This window comes from Camelina sativa, chromosome 11 (genome assembly GCF_030686135.1).
Source record: "Camelina sativa cultivar CO46 ecotype springtype chromosome 11, ASM3068613v1".
Lineage (NCBI taxonomy): Eukaryota > Viridiplantae > Streptophyta > Magnoliopsida > Brassicales > Brassicaceae > Camelina > Camelina sativa.
Window position 1 is genome coordinate 40,374,584 of NC_141890.1, and position 9,340 is coordinate 40,383,923.

General features: G+C 35.7%; 1 long non-coding RNA gene across 1 annotated transcript; it reads left to right on the forward strand.

The window, feature by feature from the left end:
- The first annotated feature begins 7,669 nt into the window (after window positions 1–7,669).
- LOC147935211 (uncharacterized) lies at window positions 7,670–8,917 on the forward strand. The gene is made up of 3 exons (XR_015570487.1): window positions 7,670–7,790; window positions 7,987–8,175; window positions 8,587–8,917. It is a non-coding gene; the product is annotated as an uncharacterized LOC147935211 (long non-coding RNA).
- Window positions 8,918–9,340: the final 423 nt, after the last annotated feature.

Genomic DNA, 9,340 nt, shown 5'->3' on the forward strand with positions numbered 1-9,340 from the left:
TAACTCACATTATCGGGGTATAACGATTTTAGTTCACACCAATGACATTGTGTTTTCTGTGAGTTGTACGTAGGTGATTACTGATTGTAATACTCATATTATTGAAAGACAGGTGATTTATGTAGAGAAAATTAAGTTAAGATAACTAATATGATTACCCATAAGATAACTCCGTATATTTAAGTCATTTTTCTTGTTGATACGATATCATAATAGGTTACCGTACGTGTAAGCTATAACAAAAGTAAAGGATGCGCCAAGTTATTTTTTATTAAGTGCGACATGGTCACAGACAATGACTTGCGGTAATTTCCACCGTTAACAAGCTGGTCATATAGATCAGATCAATTCGGTGGGTCTAATTAAGTATACTTTTATAAATAATAAAGAGTTAAGGGTAGGTTAATGATGATATAAATATATAATGTTTATTATGATATGCGACACAAGGTGGTGGACTTTTTTTTATAGACTGATTGAATTTATAAGTATCAATATATGTTAAAACACACAAAAAGTAATCCAACATAAGAAGAAGCAAAGCATTAGTGTTTATCATCTCTCCATGTGCTCTCGCATATATAATCTGATTTTAACAGATTGGTTTGAGACTACAAATCATATTATTTTTTTCGCAGGCCGTGTAGAAGGTGAACAACTTGGTCTTCTTCACATGTGTACATCTAGATTAGCTAAGTCCGCAACCTGCTTTAGGAACACATCCAAATTTTCATCTAAGCTTTTGTGGTCCTCTATTTTGAAGTTCTTGTTAGATAGGGACACAGTCTTGTTTTCTTTCGTATGCATGCAAGTGCAATTGGTTCAAAACCCTGCTAAGTACTTGATCCTCAAGACTCATGCTCAACATATTAGAAGGGTGTAGTCTGAAGATCAGAAGGTTAATGTGGAATTAACCAAGTGTTCGAAACATTCCGAGAGAAACAAAGGGTTTCTGGAAGCTGGTTCAGCTTGAGAATCGTTGGTTTAAATGAGTCCGGTTTAGGCTCAATCATTCACTGGTACGTTGACACGTTCCGATCTCTCACTTGTCACACGTTTGCACGTGTGAAGGTTTGTTAGACGACTTATGAGTGTCTAAGCTCTTCTTCTTTTTTGTGTCGATTCAGTTGTAGAGAGAAGTGACAAGTTGTAGAAAGATAGAGATCTGAGCGATTGTAACAAACGTGTGTAAGCTCAAGTTTAGGGCATTCTCAATGGAGGTTGCTCTGGAAGTTGCTAATGTAAATATATTTATTAAAAAATAATAAAAAGAAAAAAGAGAAGAGAAAAAAAGGAGTACCATTTTTTGTTAGAGAACTTTGAAAAACGTTTCTCAACAGGTGTTATTTATTTAGTGGTACAGATATTGAAAAATAAATAAATAATGAAAAAGTGTAATAAAAATATATTTTTTTAGGTTTTTAAGAAAGTTTTACCATTCCTCTATTGTAGATAGTCTTAGAGCTGAAGTATAGTGAATTCCGGTGTATCATCGCCTCACATCGAACCCTAAACTCGTTAAATCTGTTTGTGTCGTTTCGTTTCCGTTCTCTTTTTTCTTGTTTCTGATTTTCTTCTAGTTGATTGGAGTTCGTTCTTATATTAGGGTTCACTATATTTTTAAACCTCTTGTCCTAGTATCTCTAGTTGACACAAAATATTGTGTTTTGAAAAAAATAAAAAATAAATAAATAAATAAATCTTTTCCAGCAAAATTTATTACTTCATATATGCATGAGTTGATTCCACTCTTTAATTGACGTCCTTGTGTTTCCTCTAAATATATTCCAGCTTAACCAATCTCTTTCAGAACACGATACTACAAGAATGAACACAAACGACTTGTAAAGCCCCGACCGCCACCTCTTAGTAGGCCCCATGTCCAATCCTAGTCCATGGGCTCACCTTCCTTAATGGACCTCACGTCCTCTCACTAGGTCCGTGAGCCCATCCATATCCGACGGTCGGTTTTCTACGTCAGGGAGGTTTTAAGTACTTGTTACTGTCCCTACAAATCACCACATGATATTTTCCTGTGTTTTGTCCTCACTCGCACAGTTCCGACAGTCACTTCAGGGAAGGTCACCCATCCTGAGACTACTCCAGCTCAAGCATGCTTAACACTGGAGTTCTCTCAGGACCCTTGACTGAAAAGATAAGTGCACTTTGGTAACATAGGTGGCCAAATATTTATTTTAGACCTCTCCGCAAGTCCCTGAAACCGGGGTGTCACAATTAACCCCCACTAACAGATCGCAGGACGTTGCGCACCAAGACCGTCACCCCCGACGGTGTGAGCCCACTCGACTCCACACTCATCTGGGTCCAGCTCTGATACCACTTGTAACGCCCCGACCGCCACCTCTTAGTGGGTCCCATGTCTAATCCTAGTCCATGGGCTCACCTTCCTTAATGGGCCTCACGTCCTCTCACTAGGCCCGTGATACTAGGCTTTTTGTATGTCCTAGCAGGTTCAATTAACCTTATGCAGTTGTAATACTTAAGGTGTCAATCCAGTTTGGAAACTTTACTAACAATTAAGATGCAATCAAGAAATCACAAGTCAAGCCAATTCAAAGAGAGTGTTTGTCTAACAGTTCTAAAATGATGACAATAAAAAATGATAATGAGTCACAGAACTAGAAACGAGAATGCATGACAAGAAGCGAAAATGAATAAAAACATAAACGAGTCTAAGCATGAACTAAAAAGGCAAGAAACGAAACAGTCTCAGGAATGTAATAAAAATCAGAAAGAAATAGGTCCATAGAGTATTTAACATGCCACAAGCAAACCATCCCTAAACAATGAATATCACTTCTTAGCTAATCCAATCTCGCTAGAGAAACATGATCAAGCATGGCATGAAAAAACAAGTTCATTCACTTCAATAAACATCCTAGACAACTAATCTCTTAGGCTAGGAACGTAAGTCTCTGGCAATAGTTGGTCAGACATTTCATCGAACATCTTTTGGGTGCGGAAATGTCTAAAACCTAGTTCAAATTGATCAGAGAGAAACAATTATTTCTAACTCTAGTCCAGAAGGGAATCATACAAATCAAAGCTTAAACACTCTACATCCTAAGATCCTCCACCTAATCTATCCCATCCTCAAGAACTACCACACTACTCAGATCCGAAAATCATCATCAAAGATGCAAACATAGAAAACATTGAAACAAACATTCTTAGGTAGATAAAAATAAGATGAACAACTTTGTAGAAGGAATCCAATACAAAAACTGAATAATCTCAATGAAATCGGAATACAAAGTCTCAGAACGTATTTGGTGGCTAGGTTAACCTTAAGGAAAACAAAACAATACGATATATCCGATTTCCCCAGCCAAGACTTAACAAAACTTATTTATAGTAAAAACATGTAAATCCCTAAAACTTAAAACGACAAGGTGAAGCGTCGGTTTGGGAATCTCCTGAAGCGTGCAAGACAGAACGTCTTCCTGACATGTGCATCGAGTCGGAGTGGGAGACAGTGGCTCGATTGCTTGGGTGAGAGTGGCTCGATTGGTACCGTTGAGAGTGGCTCAATTGGCGTCGCTGAGAGTGGCTCGATTGCGTGACTCGATTGCGTGGCTGAGAGTGGCTCGATTGCTTGATGGAGAGTGGCTCGATTGCTTGGCGGAGAGTGGCTCGATTGCGTGCTCGATCTTCCGCGTTTCCAACGTCTCCTAGACACCTGAAATACTCCGAAATGCACAATGTATGCCAGGATGATGCAAAAACTTCCTAAACATGCAAAGTCTATAAAAGATGTTCTAAAATGATGCAAAAAGACTAGTTATCATAGCTAAATGTATGACAAATGCATGTTAAGGATATTTAAAATATAGACATATCAACCTGTGAGCCCATCCATATATGACGGTCGGTTTGCTACGTTCGAGAGGCTTTAAAGACTTGTTACCATCCCTACAAATCACAACATGATCTTTCTATGTGTTTTGTCCTCACTCGCACAGTTCCGACAGTCACTTCCCGGAAGGTCATCCATCCTGAGACTACTCCAGCATAAGCACGCTTAACTCTGGAGTTCTCTCAAAACCCTTGACCGAAAAGATAAGTGCATTTTGATAACATAGATGACGAAATCAATTCTTTTAAACCTCTCCGCAAGTCCCTGTCACTGGGGTGTCACACGACTCCTCTCAACGGAAACAGTCGCAGTCTCGCGCAGAGCCACAAAACAAAAGATCCTTCATAGTAAACTCAACTAAAATATTTTACCCATTTATATGTAGTTGTTCTTAATTACCTTGTTTTCTTTGATACTTTGGACGCTAGAACTTTGGTAAGAATTGACATGGGCCAGCTTTAACAATATCTGAAGCCCATTCTTTTAGAGCTTAATTAACTGCAAAACAAGTCTTCTAAACCGAGATTGAATATGGATAAAAATTCTAAGAACCACAGTTTTCACACCGGTGCTTAAAATTTAAGTTTTGATCTCAGTTAAATTATTTTAATGTTGGTGAACTCTAGATATAAATCATTTATAATGTGAAAACAAAACTACAAAGAGAATTTCTAACCATATAGGTCATACAAAGGTAGAAAACATATTGGAAAGAAATATGAGAGAGGATGAGATTGTAAAAGTGGGGGAAACACGAGAGGAGAAAATGTTTAGAAGAAGTAAGAAACATTGTGATGAAAGTGTGCAAACAAGATGGGGAACAAAGAATTAATGGGACCCTTTTTTACATCTTTTGCCGAGATTAAAGCATTTTGATCGTTGATGAGTCAACTTCACTGTCTCCTTTCTTTCTTTTTATTCATCAAGTAATTTTGAAATTCCAAACTCGTAATTTACACGAAAAGTAACATTTCCGCAAAACATCTCGCAAATAATCACGTCAGTAATTTACATATCACTTTCGTGATTAGCTTGTTACCAATGTCCCACAAGTTAATTAGGAATAATTAAGATATGTCTAAGACTCTAACTAGTTTACACACAATGAATGATCGTGTCTAATAGTAATGTACGTTTTTTGTTTTAATTGTTATTTTGAATTCTTGATACTACTTTTTTTTTCCTTAAAGACAGCCAACTTGTTTTGGTTTTTAATATCTAGGAATACTAATATTGGTATGTCTGGTTAGTTACTTAGGTTATCCCAACGCAGGATTCTAAGAGGGGTTTTAGTGGAGAAGAGAAAAAAATATATATCAGAATAAAGAAAAAAATGTAAAAGAGGCAAAAATATTGCATACTCGATTATGGTTTAAGAGCTCGTACGTGTCGAGTGTTCGTTGGCTGGACAAAAAAATAGAAGAACCAAAAAAATATTTGTTTCTTCGACCAAAAAAAAAACATTTGTTCGACGATTACAATTTTTTCTCTCTCGATCTCTCTCTCGCTGTTTCTCTCTCGATCGAAGGCCATTCTTGACAAAAGGAAGGAGAAGGATATGTTATAGCTATGGAATCAGAGGCGAAGGTGGAGAAGAAAGAGAAAGCCGAAGGGATTTAATCTCGGAGGTGAATCGGATGATATTGATTTGAGTTTGGAGTCGAGTCATTCAGATGAGGTTGAAGCAATTGGAAGCAAGGGTAAGTTTCTCTGTGTAGTAGGTTGAATTCTCGAATAGTTAGTAGGGATTTAGGTTTATTCGATTTGTTCGTAAATTTGGAATTAGGGTTGGTTGTTCTCATTTCTTTGTTTCTGAATTTGTACTTTGGTTCATTTGATTCTTACCTCTTGGAGGATGTTTTGCTGGTCAGTGATGGTTCTGATGGATCGTTTTCTTCTCTGCCCTACATCTTCAGGTAGTGTTCTTTCCCTTAACCGATTTTTTCTGTCTTTCTATATAAGTGAAATTAAATACCTTTGTCTCTTTGATGCAGGCAGTCAAGGTACAAGGATTAATGTGTGGGAGGGTTTGAAGAGAGAAACATCAGGTTACTAACTGGTCTCTTGCCCTATATCTCTGTTGGTTTCTCATGATCCATCGTATTTGTGATGTGTTTTTCAGATTCTCTTGATGTGTTTGTTGATCTTGTGCATGTGGTTTGGTGTTTGTAATCGGCTTCAGCTCTATTAAAGTTTGGCCATGTTTATAAAGCAAGAGAGAGACGGGTTAGTGTGTGTCTCTTTTTACAATCAATGTTGTTGTTTTTGAGTTATTCACATAATGATTTGTCGGAGATGCTGTTGATTTGATGTCTTTCTTCTTGTTGGGTTGTGAGAATTTTAGGTGTTGTGTTGTGTTGTGTTGTGTTGTGTTGTGATGTCTTTCAACTTGGCTAATCAGGTGTTGTGTTGTGAGAATTTTAACTTGAAGTCTTGCTTTGTTGTTGTCATTGATAGTTTCGTTTGTGACACTTAAACACAAATGCTTGGTAGGTAGTTGTAATAGTTAAACACTTATTGTGAATGGTTTAGTGAATCGCTTTACAACATGGTTCTGTTCTTATAACATGGTTCTGTTCTGTTTTAAATGTTTATCTCATGTGTTGTTTGCTTATCCTCGGCAGGTTTACGTTCTGCTCTTCCCGTGAACCTTGTGATCTCACGTCGACACAAGAGAACAAAACTGGTCTGTGGTTCTGCTCTTCCCGTGAAACTGCAGCTGTCACGTCGGCACAGGAGAACATAAGTCTTTGTGTTTTTTCTTCCCGTGAACACGTTTTGTGTTTTTTTTCCACAATTGTTGTTCAATAAACTTGTATATATAGCAAACTAGAATCGGCTACTCTTGATTGTAAGCACTCTCATATTCAGTCTGCTTTATTCTCAAGTTTCAAATATTTTCTCATCCCAACTCACTCTCAAACAAGTACAGATTTTGTTTTTATCTCACCAAACCACAAACTTTTTTACGATTTTAAACCACAAATTTTTAGAGATATAAGTCTATAAAACAATTGTTCGGACTTATCAAACACTCACCAATTCATTCTCTATCTTATCAAACACTCTATATCTTTTATTTCACTTTTCTTCTAAAATGGCATCTTCTTCGCACAATAATTTTGATGACACCATTGATGAATGCTTAAATCAAGTTTGTGACTAAATTTCCAATCAATTTTGGCAATCTCTTCTCATCCACCTGTTCAACATCAACAACCACCCAAACCAATTTGGTTTGGTTGAGAATATTTGGGCAAAATTTGGAGAATACAATTAAACATTTCTTTTTTTAATGAATTTTACATCTCTTTTATTATGTTTTAATGTTTTCCTATGTTTAAAATTTTATGAAATACAATAATTTTATAAACATATTTGACTTATTCAAATTTTTTATTTTCAAAAAATTAAATAAATTAAGAGACTCAAAATAAGAACCCACCATTGAGGGGAAACTTTTAATTAACAAACCCAAAATTCTTAATCATCTCAAACTACAAAATATATGAATAAACAATTTAAGAGCCCCTAAAATATATCTCCTCGTTGGGATTGCCCTTACTACTCCGTTAGGATATTTACAAGTAATAGCGTTGAAAATTGAACGTGCGGAAGACAAAAAAATAAACTTTAATTATGGCAAAAAAGGTTCTCAAATGGGTGGTTCGATTAAAAGAAAAAAAGAAGCCAAACGTTGAGGTTGATTCAACGGTGCAAAGATGAGTGGTTCTGTTTGTTAAAATGGAAGAACGCACGAGTCTCATCATGCTTTTTTCCTTCGTCTTCTTTCGTTTTGTCTTCTTATTGAGACATTCCTCCAATATCTTCAAGATCGCTATGAGTAACATATATGTTCCCCTTTTTCCTCGATTTCACGTGTGGATTACTTCATATTTTCTCCACTACCTTTGTAAGCTGGCTCGTTGATACTATCTAATTTCTCAAAATTCTAGTTATTTTATCTCATTTAAACGTTTTGAAGTTAGTTCTCAATCAAATTCTACTCGACTTAACATATATTTTTAAAATGCTTATAGTCTTATATATGATTTTGTTTGATAATAGAAATAAATATTTACTACTATGTTTTTTTTATTATTATTTAGGACGGATTTTCGGAATTCCATCGAATAATTAAAGTCGTGGGGATTGTTCATGGGAGCATATACACACATATGGATTTATCATGATGTGATATAGTGATCCCATTAGCCTCAGAGATCCAAAGTCACCGAAAGTTGTTTCTTTTTCTTAATTGGTAAATTGAAGAGATGTTTGTGCAATGGTGGTAACTGGTAAGAAATGTGACCCACATGTTTTAAATTATTAAGTTAGTTGTGTATATTCGCACTGTTTGGATGATTTAAATTCAAAATTGTAATGGAAGACTGTAAATATAAATTTTAGAATATATGCATTAGAGGAAGATGACCATATATAGTCACTTATTTAGAAAACGATGGATGACAAGATTGTAAATAAGTTGGATTATTTAGTTCTTATGTTCTCTTCTTTTTCGTTTTCTTTTTCTTTTTTATTAAAAAGTTAGAACTATTACGATTTTCTCACGAATCATATGCTTTTCTTTTCCAACAAACAAGTCTCTTCGAATGGTCATTTAGCAAACTAATCAAAATTTTATTTTAGTATTACATATCATCTCTATATTTTCAGAAAATGTTTCATTAACCATTGCATGTTGCCAGAGGAAAGAGGGTAAATAAGATCTTACCACTTTTATGTTGGTCGCTCCGTAGCACGCGTGGTAGGGCCTTTGATAACCTGGCATACAACGGTATATCATTACCAGAAGGGAATGCTTGTAGCTTCTAAAGTAGTCCAGAACTTGATCGACCAGACCAATTCCTCCACCCAAACCTATGATATTGCGCCATTTACTTATGCTTGTTTTAATGTAGCAAATTATGTAACTAACACCATAAGAGAGATTATGAGAGATAATAATAATATTAAAAAGGTCAAAAAATTTACATCATTTTCTATATATCTAATTATTTATTAGATCATAACTTACCATAATTTTTTGTAGAAAATACAAATATACAACACTCTTTAAACTTCTACTTCGACAATCATATGGTGGATTGGATAATCACTCCCTTCACTCTTTTAGAATCCGCGGAACACTCTTACAGCAACCACCGAAATTCAGCTTTGTCCACAATTGATCGATTGATGTTATGATATTTAGGGGAAGTTTGGATCGGTTTCTAGCTTGTAGATGCTTAAAACCTATGAGAGATCTTCACCTTGAAGATGGGAGGCTTGTTACTCATTACGTACTGAGCTGATAGGGATAGTATTAGGCGAATTCTAAAGCTGGCTCATACTCGTATAGATTCGCTGTCGTTTGTTGATTAAACTTTGTCTTTTCCTCGAAGAACACTTAAATGACTGAAAACCTATACATAGAACGTCCTAAGACACCTAAATACGCAA